General features: G+C 38.9%; 1 protein-coding gene and 1 pseudogene across 3 annotated transcripts in view; both read right to left on the reverse strand.

The window, feature by feature from the left end:
- The window catches only part of PDE4B (phosphodiesterase 4B), a 778,920-nt gene that overhangs the window by 455,310 nt on the left and 296,189 nt on the right, over nt 1–27,421 (reverse strand). The gene's annotated exons all lie outside the window — the stretch shown is intronic.
- Nucleotides 16,653–18,133, reverse strand: LOC105745220 (F-actin-capping protein subunit beta-like; annotated as a pseudogene).

Raw genomic sequence — 27,421 nt, forward strand, 5'->3', positions numbered from 1 at the left:
ATGCTTGAAAACAATTTTTTTTCATTCCCTTTATGGTAGTAATTGGGTTACTCATCAATATCCCAGCTGTCTTCCTCCTAGGCAGATGGTAGGATAGCACTTCCTGGCCTTTTTGTGAGAATATGAAGCATGTGACCAATTCTGACCAATGATTTGCAAGTGGTTGTGACCAAACAATTCACTGCCAGGGTGAAACCCTCCAGAGCTCTTTTTGTCCTCTTTCACTACTAATGAAAATCTTTGTGTTGGTGGTTTTTGTCAGCCTGGGTTGTCCCAAAATGATTATGATCAGCCCAACTTATCCATGCCCAAGATAAATGTGTAGTGTGAGCAAGAAGAAAATCTATAGTATTTTAAGCTTCTGAGAGTTTGAAGTTGTCTGTTTTAGCAGCATAACCAGCCTATCCTGGCTACAGACCTGAGAAAGTGGGATGCTTCTTAAGTTAAACCAGATGAGATACTTTAGTTTATCCATCATAAGAGCAAAGAAATAAATATAGCTATGCTGTGCCAAAATGTGGTGATGATTATTTTAGTATAATAATCTCTTTTGTATTAAACTATGGAGACAATTTGCATTAAGGAAAGTCCTACAGTAAAAAAATATATATAGGTTGGTTTGTAATTATTCACATCACCCTACAACTTCACATATATATCACTGATGCATTCCCTCAGATGGTCAGTTTACATTAAAATATATATAATATATATAAAATACAATTTATAAACTGCATTTTGGATATGCAAAAATCTCTATTGTAATATGAAGTATACCCATTATGTCACACCAAAAAAAGCTACAAAACACCATATTTGTCATTATTTGGTGCATTCAAACAATTCACAATATTTAAATGAAATTCAAATTATGAACTTAATCTTTCTGAATCCCTCTATCTTGTCTAAGAAAGCTCTAAGTTGACAAACAATGCCCTCAATAATAATAATTTCCTATCTCTCCAAGTTGTCACTTCAAATAATCAGTAAAATAAAAATTATAATCAGTCAAGTAGGAGGCATACAACTCTTTCATTAGAGGAAGGGACCCCGGTGCCAGGGATCTGGAGAGTCTTGTTTGCATGTCTATTTTGCATGACACAGCATAATGCTTGACACAGAGAAGTTATTCAATAAGATACATAGAAAAAATGAATAAATATATGAACTTTAGCAATAGTGAGAGAAAGAAAAATATTCTCAGGGACTCTCGGTTCTCAGATCTGAAAGTGCCAATCCTCTTCTTAAAAAAAAAATTAGATAAAAGGAGCCATAAAGAGAAGAAGTCATGTTTTGGGTTCATCAAAGAGCTAGGGTTAGAACTCAAATCATTGGTCTCTCAGTCCACTATTCTTTCCATCATCCAATTCTATTCACCAAGCACAAACTAGAGACTTCCAGGTAAGCAAAATGTCTAGCTACACCAAATGTGAATATTTTGTTGCTTACTTTTATGGGTCAGGCACTATGGTAAGTACTGGATATGAAAGGTGAGTAAGATGTGGCACCCTGTCAGTGGGCCTTACCTTGGAATATATAATAGTCTATTCCCCCTACTAATGTATTGGACTTAGATTCATTTATAATTTTCCTACATATGGCTATTATGCTCCTTTTATTTGAACCCATAATCAGCACTATACCCATTAAATATGTGTCCTAGAGACATAAATCTTCCAGCTGTTCATATGCCAGTCGAGCCCTGAATCTCAGCAGAGTTGCAGCAAACTCCTACTCTCCAATTCATTGGACTTACCCAAGACAACTAATGAAAGGATGATGATGGACAATGACCAACCCAAGAAGCAGAGAATAAATTTACAACTGTAAGCAAGACAGTTCTATCCCTCTGCCCCTGGGATCTAAGCCCCTCTTAATCTGAAGCAGAGTTGGCATCACCATTCCAAAATCCTCAAAATTGAAGAATGAACGCACATAAGGAGGGAGTACAACTATGGACTTTATTATTATTATCCTAGTAATGGAAAAACTTATAACATTGATATAACAATAGTGGTCACCAGAGGTTGTGAGGAGAGGGGGAGGGAAGAAGTGTAATGGAGCATTTTGGAGACATTGGAATTGTTCTGCATGATATTGCAATGACAAGCAATTATATATTTTGTCAAAATCTATAAAATTGTGTGGTCCAAAGAGTAAACCATAATGTAAACCCTAGACCATGGTTAGTAGCAATGCTTCAATGTGTGTTCATTAATTGTAGCAAACGTACTCAACTAATGAAAGAAGTTGTTAATGGGGAAAAGTACGGGAGAAGGAGGGGGTGGGGTATATATGGGAATCCCCCTATGTTTTCAAAGTAACATTTATGTAATCTAAAGCTTCTTTTAAAATCAAAACTATTTTTAAAAGGTGAATAAGATATGGTTTTTACTATATGTAAGTTTATGCATGGTTACCTTGTTTCTATATCCATTAGTTGGAAACCATCATAATTGACAATATTTATATCCCAGTTGTTTTTGCTCCATCAAGTAAGATGTTAAAAATGTTAAGTCTTGGATTTCTGGCAAATAAGGACATTCACTTTAAGTAAAAAAAGCTGACAAGATTCCTGGAACTGTTCAACACTGTTTAATACTTAAGCCTATGAAAGTGTCTAATATGGTTTGCTCCATGTAAAATATAGGTAACTTTTTCCAAGGATGCCATCTTCCTGTACTGGATTTACTTTGACAACAATATGTGCTTTGTAAGCCTTTGAGAATAAGATCCTGCACCAATTTCACTGAAGTTTGTAACCACAGACTATGCAAAGCTGAATTCTAATTAATAGTACACTAAAAGCTTTGTTCTTCTTGTTCCATGGGGGGATGAGATGCCTTAACTCTTTAAGCAGGCAACAATTCATGCTACCCAAGGTATTCTCACTCCTTTAGATTAACACTATTCACCATTCTAAAATACATCTCCAAATTAAATGGTAGGAAATTAATGAATTACTCACATGTCTCTTTCCATAAAGTAGCTACATACATCATTTCTCATTTTATTATGGGGTTGTATAGGCTTCTATCCCCATCAAAACTCAAAAGGTTCATTGAAAATAATTTTTCTTTTAACTTAAATAGTCAAGCCTGTTCAAGGCAATAAAAACAAATCACAGTGAAAAATATAAATAAGAAAATAAAGCAATGCACCTTTAATATTTCTATCTAGGTATAACCACAGTTAACAGATCAGATTGGTATGTATTTTTCTAGTATTACATCTCTACTTCACTGTTACTGGCACTTTGGGTTGCAGCAAGAGAAATGAAATGTTATAAACCATAGTGTGAAAATCAAATCACCAAAAAAAAAATCTATGTACTTACAATGTTATTAATATCCTTGATGGTGTAAAATAATATGGCATGAGTCTAAAATACTCATAAAGTAATATATATAAAACTGAGACACAAGAGTTTTCAATTGGAATAATTTGTCATGGGAAATAATTATTTTAATTATTTAACCATTTTATTGTTTGAAGCATAAACTGGGAAGACTTTAAAATAAACAAACGTTAAGCAATTCACTTAAAAAGGAGAGTATAACTACAAATATAGAACTGTCATTTCACTTGGATCCATTTCAATTGAGAATTGCTGAAGAAGAAAGGTGTGTGTATGTGTGTGCTTAGGTATACAAGCACACATGCCTGCATGTGCCTGACCTGGAATAAATTTTGTCCCAGCAAAAGTGCTATGAAAATTATTTAACGATAATACATTTAGGATTTTCAGAGGAAAATTTTCCAACCTTATCACTTCTCAGAAACCATGAAAATTGTTTGTAGGATATGTTAGAAACTGAATTCTTCTGATATATCATTAAGCTCTAAAAATTTATAAAGCTCTCTGCATACAAACAGAAAGGGAAATTAAAAAAGACAGGGTGGGGGAGAAGAATAATCTATATGCAAGGAAAGAACAAATATGCACAATCCAAGCTCAACTAATAAACTCAGGTAACCAGTTTATTTCTAAAACAGAATGGAAGACACTGCTTTTTGAGAGTCAGGAATTGCATTGTTTAAAGAATGAAGAACAAAGAAGGAGCAAGCCAAAGTGAGCAAGCTAGAACCCATGTACCCACATGGCTATGGGGCAAGACCATCTCATAACTGAACCAATAAAATTCCTTTGCTTCGAGAAATAAGACTAGCATTTAATAGGAGATGGTGAGTGGACTACAGTCAGATCTGGGTGAGGTCAGAGCCCAGGTCTCAAAATCCTTTGAGGAGCTGGTGTTTGCTGCTCTGTTACAAAAGTTCTTTCCCAAGGCTGACAGGCAAATTGTAAGTCACAGCTGGGCCACCTTGCCTTAGGGGTGACAATGAGTGGAATAGGAAGCCTAATTCAGCAGGAATCCACTGACAGCTACTGTATGTTCCTCACTGTGCTGGGAACACTAGGTAGTAAAAAGGCAGTGCAATTTCAGATCCAAACCCAATACTGTTCTAATCAAGACTACTGGGTTCAAAAGAATCAAATATACTAAAAATGCTAAGTAAAAGTGAGGAGGGAACAAGGGGGGAGAATATTTTAGGCAGGGAAATATACCTCCAGTGTTGTCCTGGAGCTGAGAGTCATGTGCTTACAGCACTTTGAGAAAGCCAATTGTTAAATTTTTGGGAGTTTCTCAAGCCAATTGATACCATCTTGGTACCCTGAAATCAGTCATGGTGGCAGTATTTACATCCTGGGAACAGGCAAATGTTACAAATCAGATTTTTCTCTTTTGTTTTTGCTGTTGTTTTCTGGGGAGCCAGTTGTTAAACACTTTCTAGACCACTACTGCATACACCTTATTCTTCCCAGTACTTTCTAGTTTATTCCCCTAAATCAGTGTAATTATTCTTAGCATCCATTTTCACTTTCAAAAGTGTGTCAGTTTGGATAATAAATTAAATCATCCCCTGCGGTCACCCCTCGGGCTGAAGTGTGGTTTGCTGGCCTGGCGGGGGAGCGGCCGCGGTAGGCCTAATTCCGCTGCCCCCATAATAGGGTGGTTGGTCGGGCCCACCGCCACCCCTGAAGGAAGCTCGGCATGGGCGCAGAGTGCCCTCGGGTCTCCCCTTCTCGGCAGCCATGCTTCCGCGGCCGCCCCTCCTCCCGGATGGCGCCACACGATGCCGTGTGGGGCGGCACCCTTCTTCTTCTTTCTCCCTGCGCAGGCGCAGGGCAGAAAATTCCAGTCTGCCCTTTTCCCCTCCCCACAGCAGCAACAGCCAGGTGTGGGTGGGAAACTCCAGTCTGCCCTCTACCCCAGCAACAGCAGCCACCAATCCCTAAACCCTGCCACTTCCCCCAGCAACAGCGACAGCCAATCCCTAACCACCACCCCTCCCCCGTCTAGTACCGCCCACTGACCTTTCGCCGGCAACCAATCAGAACAGGGCATGGCTTCGACCAATCAGCCTTCCCCAGCCCCTATAAAACTGTTGCCTCTCCCTCAATAAAGTGGACTTGCGTGTTTACCTTGTCTCCGCGGTAGTTCTTCTGCCGTGCGCCCTCCAGTCCTGAGAGCCCCCGACAAGGGCCTGGCCTCCCTTGTCCCCAGTTCGTCGCCTGCTTCTCTGGGCGACCCCTTTGTCGCCGGCTTCTCCGGGCGACCCCGTCAGCCGAACCGCGCAACCCCTGTGAGACCGACCCCTTGTCTGCTGCCGGACCGACCCCTCGTCCCAAGTGGGACCAACCCCTCGTCCCAAGTGGGACCGACCCCTCGTCCTAAGCTGGACCGACCCCTCGTCCGCAGCCAGACCCCACCTCTACCGACCGAGCAAGCCGCCGCAATCCCCCTAATTTTAGGATATAGAGATCTCTGGGATCCAGGATAGGAATAGCCTTTCCTCATGAGTCCTAACCCTCACCCTAATCCTAACCCTAAGCCTAACCCTAACACCTGGGAAGTGGAAATGCAACAGAAACTGAGGGGCTGCTATCACCATTCCTGTTTTCTCAGAGAACACAGATGGTCCAACTCTACTTGCTCCATTTTTCTTCTCCTGTAGACAGCTTCCTAATCAGTTTGCACATGACCTCAACTAGCTTCCCAAGTCCCCAAATTTGGGTAACTTCCCTATTTCAGGGTCCTCCATGAACCACCAACAGTTTTGGTATCCTTGTCACAAAGTCTTGGAGGAGTCCTTCTGTTCAGCCAATTCATCTGCTTGGACCAAACCATATAAGTTTATATCCCTGGAAAGATAATGGATCTGCTGTCCCATCTCTGCTCAATCAGCCACTGGGAGGTGCCCTATGTTATATGTAGCAGACATGCACATTTCTATCACACTTAGGTTTTGTTTTGTTTAGTTTTGAGGTACCAGGGCTGGGGATTGAACCTGGGACCTTGTACATAGGAAGTAGGTGCTCAACCACTTGAGCTACATCTGCTCCCCTCTATCACACTTAGTTTTAAAGAGTCCTTCAGCCACACTGAGTGTTTGCTATTGCCTGAATACACCAGGATCTTTCAAGCCTCCATGCCTTTTTTCTTACAAGAAAATTCTCTCACCACTCCACCCCCATTTCCTCCAATCATAGAGAATTCAACCTTCATGAGTAGCTTTCATAACCCCCTTCACATCATATGTATTTTTCACTCATCTGTCTTCCCATTGAGTTGCTCTGCAGCCTGCACTTGGAAACAAGACAAAGTGGTACCTCACCAACTTACCAGATATGTTACCATAGGCAAGCCCTTTAGTTTCTCTGGAAAAGAAAGGGATAATTAAATTTATCTGCTGGCAGGGTTATAAGGACAAACCTAAGACATAGCAAATCATAAATAAATGCTAATTATTACCATTATTCTTATTATCACCTGTAAGAGCACTTTAAAATTATAATATATATTTCTCCCAAAGACACAATAAATTACATAGGAAACCCATCAACTTGTTTGGTTAACACTGGCTTTATTGCTATTTCACAAACATACCAAGCACATATTCTCCTCTCAGAGCCTTTGACTTTCTATCCTCTTCTTAGAACTCACTTTTTTAGACATACATGTGGCTCGTTCCTTTTTTCATTTAGGCCTTTGCTTAGTTTCCACCTCCTCACAAAAAGCTTTTTAGACCACACTACCTGAAATCGTAGGCTCCATCACTCTCTATCCCCTTACCAAATTTTATTTTCTTCATATTATTACTAAGCATTCTACTGTCTATGTGTGTATGTGTGTGTATTTGTTTACTGTTCTACCCCTACAAGTATAATTTCCTGAGGCAAGGGTTTAAACCTTTTTGTTCATTGACTAAATCCAGTGCCTAGAACAATGCAATTGTAAAAGCTTAATAAATATTTGTAAAATGAATGGCTTTTTCCCTAGCATATATTTGGTGCTCAATAAATGTTTGTTTATTTGAACCAACTAGATAAATATGAAAGCACAGGAATATATCAAGCGGAAGTTTTCAGAGGAAAGAGCCATTGTGACCTTAAATTTTTACAAGGCCTTGCAGTTTTAAAGCATATTCACAAGGATTTTTCTTATTCCTACATTTCTAGCTTTCTAGAGACCCCCAGTGGACTCAAAAGGCACTGCTCAGACCTGCAGATGACTCGGAGCTAGAGACTGGTGACCTTATCCCAAAGCAGCACAGTTTAAAAATATGGCTATTATGGCCTGACTGGGTATGTGTGCAAAATATTTTCCACAATCCTAAGAAATAAGTATTTTTCTTCTTTTTCTTTCACAGATGAGAAATCTGAGACTCAAAGAGTTTGACCACGGCCAGAGACAGAAAATGACAAAGCTGGGACTAAATTCAAGTCAGTCTGACTCTGAATCGTACAGTGAAGTTAAACACAAAAGATGAATCCTGGGTTAGGAATAAAGCATTCTGACTCAAGGACTTTTGTCTATAGTGATCATGGACAGACTACTTTGCAATTTGTTCTTGTCTCAGTTTCTTTTTCTTAAAAGTAAGTTGTCGTTAGTCTTCCAAATGTACTGCTGGCAGATAATAGAGATGATGACTCTTCATTTTGCTAGTGCCTTGGGCCTCTTAAGAGGAAAGGTGTTAGGTAAATTCACTCTGCTACTGTATAAAAACAAATACCCCTCCTCAGCCCCTGATTCACAAGGACAGTGAAACAAGAACTGGACTCTCCCGGAATCTCCTCACTGTCCCCCTGCTGAGATTAAGATTCTCAGGCATTAAACAATTTCTCAGACATAAAAGGCTAAAATATTACATACAATAAAATATTTAGACTTTGTACAGAAGTTTGTACTTTTCTTAAGGTAGCCCAGACTAAAACAAATCTATAGAGGATGAGGAAGTTTGAATATCAAATTAAATTACCTTTTCTGTTTAATTACTGAATTCACCCTCTTTCACTGTTTGATGAAGACACAATGTAGGATAGTGGGAAGCAGTGAGAAAAGGCAGGGTTTAGGAGTCAGAGCTGCTATTTATAAGCTTCAAGAATTAAGAGGCAAGGCATTTAATCAAACTTAGTTTCTGCTTCCTTGTCTATAAAATGAGGATAATAATAATACCTATTTTCCAAGATTATTATATTAAAAATAAATAAAATAAAAGATCTAAGACATAATGAGCAGCAGTACCTATTTTTTAAAATATTATTACTAGTACTATTACTCCTACCCCACACAACTGCATCCCCCCCATACCCACACAAGACCCAAATTAATTCATTTGTATAGACCATGGAAGAATACCTGGAACCAGTTTTACTCTCACAGATGTATTATGTCATATTTGATAGGAAACGTATCTCCTCTGTGGATTATTAATCCTTTATGTCAAATAGCCCTATCTCCTGGTATCCTATCTGCTTTCCTATAATATGATTGGAGATTTCATTTAATGGAATTGAGATTTCTTAAGAATTACCATATGTAAACATTATGAAACAGAACTGTACCTATTTTCTTCTCAGACTTGTATGACTGTTACGCAATCAGAAGCAATGAAGAAAATATAAATGTATAAAATTTGTATAAATTTTAATCAGAGGGAACTGCTTTCAAACCTTGCGTTAAAATGAATGTCATGTAAGTGATAAATATTATGGGTCTACTTGTAGAATTCTCAAATTATTGTCTATTTGAAAGAGGTTCAATGTGAATTTAAACCTACAAAGTATAGCAGTGTCAGACCTATAGAAAATTATCAGTACAGCAATGCTGCCATCTTGTGTTGGAAAATAAAACAACTGAAAATATCTTAATTCTGATGATGTGGGAGGCACAGAATGGACTAAAATTTTAAGATTATTTACATATATTCCATAATACTTTTCTGATATAAGGTAAAAAACTTAAATATTTCAATACAAAGTTATAAAAGAGCATGTTCAGAGGGGCGGGCGTAGCTCAAGTTGTTGAGCACCTGCTTCCCATATATGGGGTCCCGGGTGGAATCCCCAGTACCTCCTAGAGAAAAACAAACAGACAAAACAACTCTCACTCAGTGGTTGAGTGCTTGCTTCCCATGTATGAGATCCTGGGTTCAATTCCCAGTACCTCCTAAAAAATAAGGAGCATGTTCCCATCAGAAATGAGGTACCATAAATAAGATACCTACAATACAAATTGCCACGTAGGTCTGCTCTTCTATTCAGTTTTTATACCTCCCTCCATGCCTTAGACAAACATCATGTGTCCTTTTATCAGTTACAAGCTTGGCTTTATAAACTCCTTTTAGAAAGATCTAGCTTGAAATCAGTCATCGAATATACATGTGTGCTTCTATCATTGGCTGGTAGCTTTCACTTAATAAGGGAAAGAAGGTGACGGGCCCAGGGAGGTTAGGTGGCATAGTGGTATGGATTTCATTTCCACCGCTTGTCTCTTCTCTAGACCTTCTTTTCTTCCACAAAACTGGATGACTAGAATTTAATATGTCTTCACGTTTATACATCTTCAGTATTTGCTTTGAAGGCAATGCTACTGATGATTATCACTCAAGTAAGAAAGGGAGCAAGGAAAATACTGTGTTCATAATATTATGGGAAAGGGCAGAGGGTCATTCAGTTTTACCTAAATCTTTTTGGTAATTAATCTGCAAATGATCAGATAATAGAGGGAAAAACACACGGTAGAAGAAAACCATGAAAAGGTATAGAAAGTATACTACTACAAAAAGTATAGGTAACAAAGGTATCTCCCTAATGCAAGGTATTAGCAATGTTAACCTGCATGATTTTTCTGTAAACCTAAACTTCTTTAATAAAAATTATATTTTAAAAAGTTATAGAGTAATTTGGAGGAAGGACACAGTTGTTTGTTTTAATGTGTCCTATTTTACTTCTGGTTAGCTATTCACTACATTATACCTTGGATCCACCTTGAGAAATGTTACAAGAATACGGATTCTCCTCTGAGAGCTTACCTGGAAGCCCACCCACTGTGAGAGAGTAATGAGGGAAATTTTTTTTTTATGACTCCAACTGGGTACCAAAATAATAATAGATACAAACACAACAAAGAATCTACACTTCCATATTTTCTACTACAAAATAATACCATGTAACTGTAAAGCAGAATGAACTCCTTAGAATATATTGACAAGAGATCACACCTTCTCCTCAAGAACAAGTTGAGAGGTTCAGAGGCTTAATGGAGTTGCTATGTCACTAAGGGCAAACCTTTGGCTCAGTGGTTTAAGGCTGTCATATATTCTTCACAACATGGTTGTATACATGTGTTCCCAACTTTTTCCCACCAAGGATCCCTTTAACTATTTTCCCCCATAGGAGGCATGTTTTGAAACAGTTTGGGTGTCTTTCATAAAAAGATAACAGCTAACATTTATTGGATAACTATGTGTCAGGCACTTCACTGAGAAGTTACAATTAACTCATTAAACTTTCACAATAATTTCATGAGACATGTACTATTAATATTATTATCATTCCCATTTTCAGATGGGACACATAGAATGTTTAAGGATTGTCCAGAAGTAATACCATTGGTAAATTACAGAGGCAAGATATGAATCCAGGAAAACTAATACCAGAACCCACTGACTTAACCTTATAATTCTTATTTTTTCACATGGTGGATACTATAGTGATACTTACTATGTTTGTAAAATAGCAAATTTCAAATACTTACAGCCCTGTTAGAAATATTTTCTCAATGCAGTAAGAGATTCAGAGAGGTTAGGATCTTGCCTAAGGATATATAACAGTGGTGACAGAGGCAGAATTCAATCTATCACATCTTTCAAACTCTAAAGGCTATGTTCTTTTCTTTATACCAAACTACCTACCCAGATATATTATTTGGAGAGTCCATTGAATAATCAAAAAATTATTAATAATTTCTAGACGGAAAGAATCAAGAGCTGAACTCTTCTGAGTGTGGGACCGTGTGTAACAGCACAGGTTATATTTCCATGAAGCTGGCCCTCTACTATTTCTACGTCCAATGGTATTAAGTGCTCTATGGTAAATAAACAAGCAAGACACATCAAATGTGTTTTTCATAGCACCTCTGATTGCCTTTTCCATACCACAGCTCAAAAATATCTGAAGAAACTTGCTAGGAGTATCCAAGAAAAGAAAAAAAAAACAGAAAAATATAGCAAAGAGGCAAAGGAAAGAACACAGCATTAAAAGCTGGTAAGTGCCTTGGTTTCTAAGTTACAGAACAATAGATTACTTGAATTTTAGAACTTCTAGTGGCCTTAAAATCAGACTTCATTCCTCTTCCCTTCATTTGGAGACAAAATGAGACCATAAAGCTAGGTAGTGATTCTTCGCAAATCTTCAACTCTGGGGTCTCAAATTTTCCATTTTAAAATGATGTTAAACTAGATTATTTCTAAATGGTTTCTAGGTCTAAAGTTCATGACATAGTGTAGATATTTTAAGTATGTACTCTTTGGAGAAGGAGGGGTAAGAGTAATATTAGTTCTAAAAGTTTTTTTAAAACAAATGTTTTAGGTCATGTTCTGAGACAGAGCTTTGCATGCAGAAAATTTAATAGGGGGTGCTCTTGAGATCATTAACATCTGTGGGGGAATAAGGAAAGCCAGATTCACAGAGAATTGAATTGTGATGCAGTCACAACAAAGGACTTAGTCAACTCCACAGGGAGATCTGAGCCAGGATGACCCTCAAAAATTGTCTTGAATTGAAGTCTCACAAAGAGACACATTGATAGTCAATGGATGCAGCTTGCCCCTTTAGCAAGCCACTTATCTTCAGAGCAGGACAAGTCACACAGAGAGTAGTGGTTGAGTACCTACATTCCTAACAGCTTGGGAAATGAATGGTTCAGCACCAGAAAGGGGGCTGGGGGGGGATTTTAGAAATGTTCCAAGATATCTACTACACAGACTATACAATTTTATTCAATACTCATTCCAGAGATTAACAACCACCATCAACTTCTCTCTGGAATTTTTGTGTCCAACAATAAGGAAAATTAAGGACTGTATCAAATTTGTGCTACAGAGCAGGTAGATCCTTTATAGGACCTAATTCGTGATGTGTTGTTGTGCTAACAAACTCTACCCTACCTCCTAAAACCACCTCTAGGAGAGTGGATGTGGCTCAGGCTGTTGAGCTGCCACCTCCCATATGGGAGGTCCTGGGTTTAGTTCCCCATGCCTCCTAAAAAATACAAAAACAAACAAGCAAAACAAACCATAAACCAACTCAGGGGAGCCAATGTAGCTCAGTGGTTGAGTGCCAGCTTTCCACATAGGAGGTCCCAAGTTCAATACCCGGCTCCTAGTACCTTAAAAAAAAAAAAGGCAAACAAACCTTAAACTGGAGCAGCAATTGAATACAGTGAACTCTGAGGATTCAGGAGAGGCAGTGTTGCCCCAAGGGAAAAACACCCTAACAGCACTGTCATAGGCTACTGGGTAGGCAGAAGCAAAGCCCTAAAGGGTCTTAAAGTGGTCCTGGATAAGAGACACCCATTGCCAGCAAAACAAATTCCTTCTGAAGGGAAGCCCAAATCCAGGCTGAGAGGATTCTCACGCAATATGCTCAAGTAATGTGCATACATTAAAATGACGTAAAACACATTAGATGGTAAGCCACAATGAGTTAAAGTCAGAAACCTGAGATCCCCAAGGACTACAAATGTTGGAATTGTCCAATATGTAATATAGGATTACTATATTTGAAACATGTAAAGAACTGAAGAATAAAATCACAAAGAAGAGCAAGTAGCAAGAGATTACCAGGAATAACCAGGCAAATATGAAAAAGAACCAAATGAAACACTGAAAATGAAAACTATAATTGCTAAAATAATAATTGCAATGGATCAATTTAACAGAATCCAAAAGGTGACTAAAGAGAGATAAATAATTTGTGAACTGTAAAAGAGTAAAAGATTTACCAAGAAAGTACCTCTGCCTTATTGCACTAGGGCTTTTTAAATACTGCAGTACAAGATGCTTTGAAATCCATTTGGCACTTAGGCATATTCAAGCTGGAAGTGCTGGAGATTAAGACTTCTGGGGCCATTCTTTACCAATGGAAGATTAGAGCTGTGGAGAAATATTTCATTATTATATAACCTCATGGACGATAGTTTTCTAAGACATATTTCAGAAGGTTTCAGAAAAACTGAGCATTAGCCACATGTGGTAATAACAACTCAAAAACATTTTTTTTTTGCATCCCAGTTGCTTTTTATTTAAATTTTTGTCCTTTATTTTTTTAAGTATGGAGCCACAAATATAAGATGTAGATTTTTTTGCTTAAACTTTTCAAAAAATAAATAAAACAAAAAAAACTCCTTTGCATTCCATAAAAATTGTCAGAAAAGCACCTGGCCAGAAGAGCAGAATGACCAGCTGATTCCCCACCCCCATCCCAAGCATGGTCTCCATGGGACAAGGGCCCGGACAACGCTGAAGGCTGCCTCGCCTAACTCCCAGAGCTGTCCCCTGTCCCCCTGACCTCCAACCCCAAGCAACTCCCAAACACACATGGAATCAGACCTCCAGTTTACCTTCTGTCATACACCACAGTTATTTCATAAATTTTTTTGTTTTATATTTTTTACAATATATATATATATACAATATAACAGAAAGGTGGGAGGGAAAAGAGAAAGTGTTTTATGCCTATAAATGGAGGTAGGGCAAGTTGAGGCTGGGAGTGAACAAAAAAACACACCGTCTCTATGAAAATATCAAGAGTTTTGATAGGAAAATGTGATGGGAAGTTGGCCTCGGAGATGGAAAAGGATATTTATCGGGTTTTATTCTCAGGGAGCGATGGTACTGTGCGGTCATTGACTCAAGGTGTTAGGAGACATGTTGGTGGGGGAAAGGTGGGGAAAGGGGTGCAGAAAATGAGTTTTCTACTCTTTAGAAAATATAATAAAAAAGGGTTACTGGTATAAGGTATTTGACAGGGGGCATCTGGCACAGGGTGCACCTGGGACAGGCTTCTAGGGGTTGTGTGAGTGTTCATCATGTCATAGTGTGTTACATCAGTGGGTGGAGACCCATACAGTGAGCGGGAAGGTGTTATGCCCCCATCCTGGGGAGGCCTGATGTTCTCAAACAGAAGGGAGGGAGTCTCTCGAGAGCATGGGTGGCTCCCAATGGGGGAGGACAGGCTAGTGTATCAAGCCCTCAGCATTGCTGCAAGTATCTATGAATCTTGTCCTTTAAGCAGTGAAGCTTGGTTGTCAGTGTGGGTCCTATGGGATTGGGAGAGAGGAATAGAATAATTGGAAGAGGGCTTACCCAGGGGACAATGGAAGTGTTCTGCATGATCCTGCAAAGACGGATACAGGCCATGTTAAATATGACCAAAAGTTTATAAAGGTGTATAGTCTAAAATGTAAACCATAATGTAAACCATAATGTAACCAAAAACTTATAAAAATGTACCATAACAGAACCATGAATAGTAGCTATGTTACAATATCTATATATCAGTTGCAGCAAACGTAACATCCACATATAAAAAGGTCATTGCTGGTAAGGGAGAAAAAGAATTGATGTCGGGTATAGTGGAATTCTCTGTATTCTATATGTGACTTTACTGTGACCTAAAATTTTCCTGAAGATATATAAAAATAAATAAATAAGAAAGAATGTAGACACTGAGGAATAAATGGAAGAGATTGCCTTGCCACTGTACATACAGGGCAACACTTTTTATAGTGATGAAAGGCAAAACATCAAAAAAAAATTTTTTATGATATTTTTCATTTTTTATACCCCAATTTATTTTTTACTTTATTTTAATTTCTCTAAATTATTATGTATTCTATTTCTAATCTTTAAACCTATCATTACTATTTCATTTTCCTATCAATTGAATGTGGCAATATATAAGACTTCATTTTTGAAGTTTTGGATCACAGAGGGGTTCAGCTATGGTACAGGAGGAACACGGATGTGGGGTATAATTGAAGGGGGATGACTGGGTGGGAGGGAGTTCCCCAGGGCAGTATATAGGGTATATAGATATGTTCATGTTCTTTGGGTATTGACATAGCGAGGAGAGTTTCATACCACAAATGAGGGAGTGCTGAGCTCCCATTCCAGGAAACTCTGTCATACTCCCCAGTGGAGCAGCAACAGTCCCCCAAGTATAAGGTAAAGACCAGTGAAGAAGTATGGTCCAATGATGGGCCCTTGATACTGATGACTATGTTTATGAGCCAGTGCACTTGAAATTTCAACTAGGCCTAGAGCTGCAGGGTGCCTAAGAGTTACCTCCTGAGAGCCTCCATGTTGCTCAAATGTGGCTACCAGCGTGGGACATGACTCCCGGGGATGAGCCTCCCTGCCACCGAGGGATTACTACCAATCACCATCTGGTCATGCAACTAGAAAAAGACCTTGAATGAAACAAGGAAATGATAAAGACAAATGAGTTTATATAGTCAAGAGACTTCAAAATGAGTCAGGAGGTCATCAGAGGGGTTGCACTTAAGCGCATCTCAGCAGGATCTCAGAGATAGCCAAAGTAGATACAACCCCAGGCAGGGGTCCTCCTGAGGACTATGGAGACACACAGGTTCTATAGTCAGGACAGATGGTTAGAGAGTTCAGTGCCTTGTCAGTGGGCCCTACTTTGGAATTTGTGCTCCTGAGTGTGATGGAGTTGGACTCAGATGTGACCTCTCTAAGCATGCCTCTTCTGTCACTTTTCCTGAACCTGTGGCTGGTGCTGGGGTTGGTGTATGCTCAGGAGACTTGAATCTCTGGACTGTCTATGTGCCAGCTGTGCCCTGAGCCTCAGCAGAGTTGCAACACCTACTCTCTGGTTCATTGAACTTACCCAGGTTAGCTAACAGAGAGGTGAGGATGGTCAACCACCACAACAGGGAACCAAGAGAGTCTACATCTGCAAACAGGAGAATTCCATCCATCAACCATGTGGGATCTAAGCTCTCTCTCAACTTAGAGGTGGAGTGGACATCGCCATCCCAGGGTACACAGAATGGAGGAATAAAATATGGATTAGAGTGGACTTACTGGTATTCTACTATAGAATTATTGTGACTCTAGCAATGGAAGAAATTATATCATTGATGTGGAGACAGTGGTCATGGGAGTTGCTGAAGGCGGGGAGAGGGAAAAAGAGGTATGACTTGGAGACGTCCTCAATGATATTGCAGGGACAGATGCAGGACATTATATATCCTGCCATAAGCCACTGAATGGACTAAGAGAGAGTATAAACTACAACATAAACTATAATCCATGCTGTGTAGCAATGTTCCAAAATGTACTCATCGAATGCAATGAATGTACCACACTAATGAACTAAGTTATTGATGTGGAAGGAGTGGAGGGTGTGGGGAGTGGGGTATATGAGAACCTCTTATATTTTTTAATGTAAAATTTTGTGTAATCTATGTACCTTAAAAAAAAGAAAACTAGTTTTCTGAGAAAGGAACCTAACGGGTGCATGGCATGTCTGGTTATCGTAAAGCAGAGGTTTTACTTTGCTTCTTTCTCTTCAAAGCCTCCACTAGGTCATTCTTAAGAGCTTCTTGTTTTGATTTGTCTGCAAACATCTCCACAGACTTCAGACCATTAATGATGTCCTTTGTTTTTCCAAAGCAGATCCCATTCAGTGTATTTCTGATTTTATTCTCCATGTCTTACACCAGGTGCCCAATGTTGGCCATGTGTGGGGAGAAGTGGCTCACAGTTTCATTTTTCTCCATCTGTCTAATAAGGCTGCCTCCAAGGTTCATGGTGCCAGAGCTGGATTTATTGGTTTGCTGCCACATCATCACCATGGAGGTCAACATATAATGGGTGGTACAACTCCTGAATTTCTCCTGCACTTCTATCACATGAGTGGACTTCCAGCAGCCTGTGATCTTCTTTGATCCATCTTCAGCCTTCTTTATAAGGATCACTCAGGCAAAGCCATGATCCAGATCCCAGAGGTAGACCAAGGAGATACAACATTCAAAACACATGTCTCAAAATTGGTCAAAGGCATTATTGGCTTCCATCTCCAGCTCTCACAGCTAAGCAGATGGCATAGCCAAAATTTTCCAATGGAGGGTCATACTTGTTACTCCATAGTGACCTCTAAGAGTCCCCATCTCTGTTGTAGTCACACAAAAGGTAAGCCTTTCCCATCACTTTGTCTCTGACAATTTTAGTGACGGTTAACAGAAGACAGGAGATCTTCATATAGACTAGAGACCAGGTTGATCAGCTCACTGAGGCTTTTCTCAGTTTGCTGTGGAGGCCGGTGTCTTATTAAATCCAAGGCTCCATCCAGGTGTTGATCACTCATGGTAGTTGCAGTCTTGGTCCTGGCATCTGTGGCTCTCCCCACCACAGCAAAGCCCAGTTATTCCACTTCCCCAAGTGTCCAGGAGTGAACCTCAAAAACATACTTAAATTGACCTCTCATTCTTCCCTCTCCTACTCTGCTAGTATCTCACTTCTTCTTTAAAGTATCTACATATAGACCTTTGTCTCAGATTCTGCTTTTAGGACACCCAAGCAGTAGCAGTTTGATATTATTGCTGAATTCCAAAAAGAAATATTGGATTATTTGTAAACTGATCTTTTCCTCTGGGCATATTAGATAATATTAGATTCATAGGTTTACATGATTAAGTAATTACATAAACCTCTTGTGCCAGTAGGGAATTGAGTTCCCACCCTTTGGTGGGTGGGGACTCACAGATAAAAGGCATGGCAAAGGACAGAGTTGGGGGGCTTCTACTGTTGGAGTTTTGATGTTGGAGTTTGATGCTGAAGCTGGAGCCCCAGAGAGAGAGAGACAGAGTCATTTTCCTGATAGTCTACAACTGACCTTGTGGAGAAAACAGAGGAGCTGAGTCCAGAGGAACCTAGGAAGCCAAACCCTCACAGACATTATAAGTCATCTTGCTCCAAATGTGAAAATAACTTATGCTTTATGGCCTGGTATCTGTAAGCTCCTACCCCAATTAAATGCCATTTATAAAAACCAACCAATTTCTGGTATTTTGTATCAGCACCCCTTTTGCTGACTATTACAGAATTTGGTACCGAGGAGTGGGGGAGTGCTTTTGCAATTACCAAAATGCTGGAACGGTTTTATAAATGGGTAAGGGGTATTTTTTGAAGGAATTTTAAGATGGTTGATGGAAAAGGCCTAGATTGCTTTGAAGAGACTGTTGATAACAATATGGATACTAAAGAGGTTTTTTGTGATGGCTTAGAAGTGAATGATGAAACTATTATTGGAATCTGGAGGAAAGGTGATCTATGTTTTAAAGTTTCAGAGAACTTAGCAAAATTAACTCCTGATGTTTTATAGAAGGCAGAATTTGAAAATTCTGGGCATTTAGCTGAAGAAATTTCCAAAGTAAACCCAGAGAATGTGGCCTACCTTCTGCTTACAGCTTATAGCAAAATGCTAGATGAAAGAGATATGCTGAGGACTGAATTGTTGGGCACAAAGGAAACAGAAACTGATTCTGGAAATTTCAACCTTCTGGAAATCAAGATCCCAGATGAAAGTGCCCCACTGGAGGACTTAAGTAAACTTGAACTGGTAAATCAAGATTGAAAATGCAGTTATCTAGGACATACTTGTGGAAAGTCTTACTGTCTAATGGCTTGGACCCCTGTTTCCTGCATGCTAAACCAAGAAGTTTTTTGAGGGAGCTGTATGAACAAAACCACTGTCAGTCTAGACTGAAAAGGACTTGGAAAGGAGAGATTGAAGGAGAAACTGCTTTAAGAGGAAAACCATGGAAGCTGAGATCTGGAGTTAGGACACCACCTTAGGCCAAGAGAGGAAACCCACCCATGTGTACAGAAAGGGTGAGTTTGACCCAGCAGTTGAAGAGGGAGGATGTTCCTGCCCAATGTTCTAGGAGAGTTTTGCTGCCGCAGTGTACAGAGAGGGTGGAGCACATTCCCCAAGGATTGGGGCAGTTAAGATCAGCACCCCACAGGTCTGAGAGGGGTGGACCTGTCCCCCAAAGGTTAGGTGGTCAACTCATTGCTCTGAGAGTGTTGAGCTTATATACCAAAGACTAGAGGGAATGCTGTCTTCACATCACTGTACTAGGGGCATTAAGACTCTAACCCAAAGATTGGGTAAGGTGTGGCAATCACCCCAACATCCTTGGAAGAATAGTTCTGGAGCTTGGTTGACACCCAGATGGTTGGAACCAAGAAGAGGGTGGAACCAAGAAAATGGCCATTGGGCAAGCCAGTGGAAAGGGTGGATCCCCATACGGCCCCAAGGAGAAGAAACCATCATCTTAAGAATAACTCTCAGGGGGAAGTGGACTTGACACAATGGATAGGGCATCCACCTACCACATGGGAAGTCCGTGGTTCAAACCCCAGGCCTCCTTGACCTGTTGGAGCTGGCCCATGAACAGTGCTGATGTGCGCAAGGAGTGCTGTGCCACACAGGGTCCCCCACATAGGGAAGCCCCATGTGTAAGGAGTGCACCCTGTAAGGAGAGCCACCCAGTGCAAAAGAAAGTGCAGCCTGCCCAAGAATGGCGCCACACACACAGAGAGCTGACACAACAAGATGGTGCAACGAAAAGAAACACAGATTCCTGGTGCCGCTGATAAGGATAGAAGTGGTCACAGAAGAACACATAGCAAATGGACACAGAGAGCAGACAACTTGTGGAGGGGGGGAATTAAATAAATAAATAAATTGGTTTAAAAAAAAAAAGAACTCTTATAGACTGAAATAAAATGGAGGATGCTCTGCAGGTTTACTGAAATGTAGAGGACCCACGACTCATGTTTCCTTCCCAATTTCTCCTTATTGTAGTGAAAATGTTTATCCTTTGTCTGTCCATTTGTGTATTGGAAGTAGATGAACTGTTTTGCAAGTTTCAGAGGCCTATAGCAGAAAAGACTTTGCCCCAGCACATTAACTATATTTCTTTAAATTGATTGTGATATGATTTAGCACTTTTACTGCAACTGATTTAAGGTTTTTAAAAAATATTATAATGTCCTTTTGGAATTCAGAAGGTGGAATATAGCAGTTTGATATTATTGATGAATTTCAGAAAGAAATATTGCATTATGTTTGTAAAATGATCTTTTTCTCTGGGCATATTAGATTATATTGGATTCATAGGTTTACTTGATTAAGTAATTATGTAAACTTCTTATGCTAGTAGGGTATTGAGTCTCCACCCTTTGGTGGGTGGGAACTCACCAATAAAAGGCATGGCAAAGGACAGGGTTGGGGGGCTTTTGATGTTGGAGATTGATGCTGAAGCTGGAGCCCTGGGGAGAGAAATAGAGCCATTCACCTGAGAGTCTACAGCTGGCCTTGTGGAGAAAACAGAGGGCCTGAGTCCAGAGGAACCCAGGAAGCCCAAACCTTCACAGATATTAGCAGCCATCTTGCTCCAACATGTGGCAAAAGACTTTGGTGAAAGAAGTAACTTATGCTTTAAGGTCTGGTATCTGTAAGCTCCCACCCCAAATAAATATCCCTTATAGAATACCAAATTCTGGTATTTTGCATCAGCACCACTTTGGCTAACTAATACACAAGCTAACTCAGTTTAGGAGATGTTAGATAAAAAATACATAGTTTAACATATGTATAATTGGAGTTCCAGAAAAACAATTATAAACACAATACAGTGAAGGATGTAAATAGGCAGAAAGTGGCTGAGAACTTCCCAGAATTTATGAAAGGCATCATTTCATAGATATAAGAAGCCCACACAAAATAGCTAACAACATAGTCACACCTATACAAATCAAGGTGTATGAGCAGAACTCCAAAGACAAAGAAAAATTCTCAAAAACAGCTGTCACACAAATATGCCCAACTGAATTTTGGCAAAAATGTAAAAGCAATTCAGTAGAGGAAGGAGAGCATTTTCAACTATTATGGATTAAATCATGTTCCCTCCATACAAGCATATTGAAGTCCTAATCCTTGGTCCAATGGGTGTAAATCATTCGTAAATAGGATCTTTGAAGATCCTATTAATAAGAAGCCAAACTGAATCAGATTGGACCTTAGTTCAATATACTGGCATGTGTAGCACTAAGAATGAAGAGGAGAAGACAGAAGAAGACAGAGGAAATGGCCATGTGCTGAGTTATGGATAGTTGGCCACTAACAGAATGCTACAGACTTTGGAGAAAGCACAGCTTGCCAATACCTTGATTTTGGACTTCTCATTTCCCAAATTGTGAATCTATTCCTATTACTTAAGCCAACCAGTCTGTGGTATTTGTTATAGCAGCCCTGACAAACTAAGACATCAACATAAGGTGTTTGGGCAAAAAAAGTGAACCTCAAACTAAACTTCACATATGTACAAAAATTAACTCAAAAAAGATCATGGGCATAAATGTAAAAATTAAAACTCTAAAACTTTTAGAAATCTCATAGGAGAAAATCTTTAGGATCTAGAGTAGACAAAAGCTTCTTAGATTTGACACGCAAAGCAGTAGCCATATTTTTAAAAATTGGTAAATTGAACCTCATCAAAATTTTTTAAAAAACAAAAAACTTTCAATATGTGAAAGACCCTATTAAGAAAATGAAAAGACAAGCTACAGATTGGAAGAAAATGTTTGCAAACCATTTGTAATTGGGGTAAATTACAAAGAAGCTAGTATCTAGTTTATATAAAGAATTCTCAAAATTCAAACAAATAATTGAATTAGAGATTGGGCAAAAGATACAAATATACATTTCACAAAGATATACAAATGGAAAACAAGCATGTAAAAAGATGTTTAACTTCATTACCATTACCACACACTTACCAGAATGGGAAAACAAAAGTGCCAACACCAAAAGCTGACAAGGTTGCAGAGGAACAGGATCACTTATCTATTGCTGGTGCAAACAAAAAATGGTACATACATTCTGGAAAGCAATTTGACAGTTTCTTATCATACTAAACATAGTATAACCACACAATCCAGAATTTGTACTATTGGGCATTTATCCTTGAGAAATGAAAATGTATGTTCACATAAAAATCTGTGCATATTATGTTCATAGACTCTGTATTCATAATGACTAAAACTTGGAAACAATACTGGACACCCATACCATGGAATACTATGAAGCAATAAGAAAGAACAAACTATTGATATATACAACAGATGGAATCAATCGCCTAAGAATTATATTGAGAGAAAAAATCCAATCACAGAAGGCCACGTACTGCATGATTCCTTTAAATAGCATTCTTGATATGACAAAATTATAGAAATAGCAAACAGATTAGTGGTTGCCAAGGAAAGGAGATGTGTGTTGCTATAAAATGGCGATATGAGAGGTCCTTGTGTTGATGGCACTGTTCTATATCCTGACTGTATTAAGGCCAATTGGTTGTGATACCGCCTATAATTTTTAAGATTTTACCATAGGAGGAAACTGGGAAAACTGTTCATGTATAAGGTAAAAGGTACAACAATGATCTCAAAATTAAAAGATCAATTTTTTTAAAGAGCAGCTGGAGCAAAAAGTCAGATCACCTGCAAAAGACAGATCATTAGACCAGTGAGCAGACTGCCGGACAGCAATGAAAACCAGAAAAGGTAGAACTGCTGAAAGAAAATGACTGTCATCCTAGTATTGTGGCTCAAACAAATACAGGCTTGAGAAGGAGGGAAAATAAAAGCATGTCCAGAAGGAACTAAAGCATGAGAGAGATGAATACCACTAAACCTTCACCAAAAGAAATTCAGAAGGATGTAAGAAAGGAAGTAAAAAATGACCACAGAAAGATAGGTCTAAGACAAGAGGGAATGGGAGCAAATAAATTGAAAAATGTGTGACTGCATAAAATGAGAATATCAGATATGTCGGAGTTATAAAAACAGGGAATTGAAATCACATGTAAATCGGGAAAATATTTTAAGGTTTTTACAATTTTCAGGGGATGGTGGTTTTAAGAGTAACCACTAAAGATTAGTAGAAGGAAAACAATAAAATGGGGGAAAACTAATTTAACCAATCCAAAATAATCAAGGAAAGGTAAAAAGTATAGGAAAAAAGGACAGATAGAGAACAAAAGTAGGATGTTAGAAATAAGCCCAAAGATAATAATCATGAGAAATAAGAAAGGATTAAGGTTACCATTAAAAAGACAGAGATTTGATTGCAAAACATGAAATTGAAATAAAAACATAGTCCAGACATAGACGGTTTATAAAAAACATACCAAGAACATAAGGACATGGAAATTTTTTAAGTAAATATATGGAAAAATGCATGTTGACAATATATGCTAAACCAAAACAACCACAACAAAGTAAAGTTAAACACAATAGCATTATTAGCATTAAAGAGAGTCACTATAGGGTAATGATACATTCACTACATCAGAACTACAAAATGATTTTAAAATTATATATAGCTAATGAAACTACTTAAAATATGTTGCTCAAAAATTGATGGAATAAGAAGATACCATCACTTTCAGAATGCATGATTTCAACACTCTTTCAATTAGTTATAAAGCAGCAGAAAAAAATTAGTAAAGAGGCAGAAAATTTGAAGAAAACAATTAAAAACACTGTACACACACACAAATAATTTTACATCCAACAATTAGTGAATACACATTCTTCTCAGACACAATTTTTTTAAAATGGCACACATTGTAATGATAATATGCAAGTCTTGCAGAATCTTAAACTTTAAAATACAGATCCTATTCTCTAACAATTCAATTTACAGTTAAATTAGAAATTTTAAAAATAATAAATTAAAAAACCCACCTAAATTTGAAAATTTACAAACACTTCTTAAGTAACTCATGGGTCAAAGAAAGAAGTCACAGGGAAACGGACTTTGGCCCAGTGGTTAGGGCGTCCGTCTACCACATGGGAGGTCCGCGGTTCAAACCCGGGGCCTCCTTGACCGGTGTGGAGCTGGCCCATGCGCAGTGCTGATGCGCGCAAGGAGTGCCGCGCCACGCAGGATGTCCCCCGCGTAGGGGAGCCCCACCCGCAAGGAGCGCACCCATAAGGAGAGCCGACCAGCCCGAAGGAGGGAGCAGCCTGCCCAGGAATGGCGCCGCCCACACTTCCCGTGCCGCTGACGACAACAGAAGCGGACAAAGAAACAAGAAACAAGATGCAGCAAAAAGACACAGAAAACAGACAACCGGGGGAGGGGAGGGGAATTAAATAAATAAAAATAAATCTTTAAAAAAAAAAAAAAGAAAGAAGTCACAATAAGAATTCATAAATATTCAGAATTGAATGGTAATGAATATTCTAAATATCAGACTTTCTAGATACAACAAAAATGGTACTGCAAAAGACAGAGCCTTAAAAATATTCATATATAGAAATACTTAAATTTTAAAATATAGAAGGCTGAAAGTACATGAGCCAATTATATAATGTAAGAAGTTAGAAAAAGAACAAAATAAATCCAAAAAGAATAAAAATACCAAAAATTAAGACAGATCAATGAAACAGAAAACAAAGGTATAGTAGGGAGGAGCAACAAAACCAAGGTTGCTTCTTTGAAAGCACTGAAAAATAGATAAGCCACTAACATGACTGAGCAAGAAGTGGAAATGGGACATAACTGCAGGTAGAATACAGATTTAAAATATAATAAGATAATATCATTATTTTATGTTTATACACACACATATATATTCACAACATTATACCAATAAATTTAAAAACCTAGACAAAGTGGACACATGTCTGGAAAAAGATAACTTATTAAAAGAGAGTCAAGGGTAAACAGAAAGCTTGACACAACTAAAATCGTTGAATCATGGATTTAAAAGTTTCCCATAAAGGAAATATCAGTCTCAGGTATTTTTAGAGATGAGTTACACCAAATTGGCAACAGGAAAAAAAAAATTAACTCTTCCAAAGTGGAAAATATGGCACAATTCTCAACTCATTGTAAGAGGTTTGCTTAACCTTGCTATTAAAAATAGCCAACCAGCAAGATGGCGGCACAGTAAGGAGCTCCTAGAGTCAGTTCATGCTACAAGGCAGTTAGTAATCACTCAGAGCTATCTAAAACACCTGTTTGGGGGTTCCAGGACACCAGAAGAGCATCCTGCAACATCCTTGAAAGAATGGAAGAAGACGACTGTTCATCTCAAGAGAACATCCATAAGTAGAGTGCTCCATGCCCCAGAGGCCAGTGTCCATCCACCACTGGTGCCACAAGTTGCCTCAGGAGCTATTATATGACTGGAATTGGAAGCTCCACTTCCCCAAAACAGGGGAGGAAGAGACAATTGGGGACCAACTTCAGCTACTGATTAGTGAATTCAGGGGGCTAAAATATAATCCTAAGAACATCTGAAGTTTGAACCTGTCCAAGTTGCAAAGAGGCCAGTAGCCACCAGTTTGACTTTGCCCCCAGAATGAGAGGAAGCCTGGCTGACTGAAAATCACAGCGCTGGTAGGGAACCACTTCTTTCACCCAGATCAGTCTGTAGCCCTAGTCCAGGCTTCAGCCCCACTTCTAACAGGGAGGAAGCTGGTGGACCCTATAACAGCTTCACTGGGTAAATGCAGGTACATTTGGCAGGCAGACTGAATAGTCAGAAGTCTACCAGCTTCCTCCCAGTTGATCCTACCGGGGCAATTGCAGTCATATTGGACCTGCATTGCATAGATTGCTGCCCATACCTGCAGCTCCATCTGCACCCCAGACAGGGGAGAAGGGCCTTGAAGTGTCATCAGTCTCTTTGGGGAATAACTTGGATTATTATACACAGCTATGGCTCTGTCCCTACCCCTGGCAAAGGAGAAAGTTGGGAGAAGTTTCATTGGTCCCTGGGGAAATGAGGGCAGTTTGAGCCTCCACAGCTTACAGCACAAACTACATCCTTGGCCCCTATTACACAACCAGCAAGGGAGAAAAGGGCAAGAAAACCCTAAACTAAGGAGAGAAACTGCACCCAGAATAAATACATCTAGTAAGCCAGATGCCAAGACACTGACAAAAAAATTACAATCCACACCAAGAAACAGGAAGATATGGCCCAGTTAAAGGAACAAGATAAGCCTCCAGATGACTTAAAGGAGTTGAGACAACTAATCATAGACGTTCAAACAAATCTCCTTAACAAATTTAATGAGATGGTTAAAGAATCAAAGTTATGAAGAAGATATTGGGTGGGCACAAAAAAGAATTTGAAGGCATACATTAAAAAAATAGCATATCTTATGGGAATGAAAGGTGTGATAAATGAAATTTAAAATACACTGGAATTATATAATAGCAGATTTGAGGAGGCAGAAGAAAAGACTGGTGAGCTTGAAGAAATAGCCTCTGAAAGCAAACATAGAAAAGAACAGATGGGGAAAAGAATGGAAAAAATTGAACAATTTTTCTCAGGGAACTAAACAACAGCAAGAGACATGCAAATATACATGTCATGGGGTCCCATAAGGAAAAAAGAAGGGAAAAGGGGCAGAAATAATATTTGAGGAAATAACAAGTAGATAATGTCTCAACCCTATTGAAGGACATGGATATCCATGTCCAAAAAGCAGGACATACTCCCATTGAAATAAATCTGAATAGAACAATTCCAAGACACATACTAATCACAATGTCAAATGCCAAAGACAAAGAGAATTCTGAGAACAACAAGAGAAAAGCAGTGCATAACATATGTGATACCCAATAAGATTGGATGCCAATTTCTCATCAGAAACCATGGAGGCAAGAAGACAGTGGTATGATATATTTAAGATACTGCAAGAGAAAAACTTTCAGGCAAGAATCTTATATCCAGCAAGACTGCCTTTTGAAAAGGAGGGTGAGTTTAAAATATTCACAGATAAATAGAAACTGAGAGAGTTTATAACCAAAAGACTGGCTTTGCAGAAAATACTAAAAGGTGTGCTACAGCCTGAAAAGAAAAAACAGGAGAGGCTTGGAAAAGTCTAGAAATGAAGATTATATCAGTAAAAGTAACTAAAAGTGTCAAAGGAGTGGTGAAAATAAAATATGACA

The sequence above is a fragment of the Dasypus novemcinctus genome, chromosome 9 (genome assembly GCF_030445035.2).
Source record: "Dasypus novemcinctus isolate mDasNov1 chromosome 9, mDasNov1.1.hap2, whole genome shotgun sequence".
In the NCBI taxonomy this organism is placed as follows: Eukaryota; Metazoa; Chordata; class Mammalia; order Cingulata; family Dasypodidae; genus Dasypus; species Dasypus novemcinctus.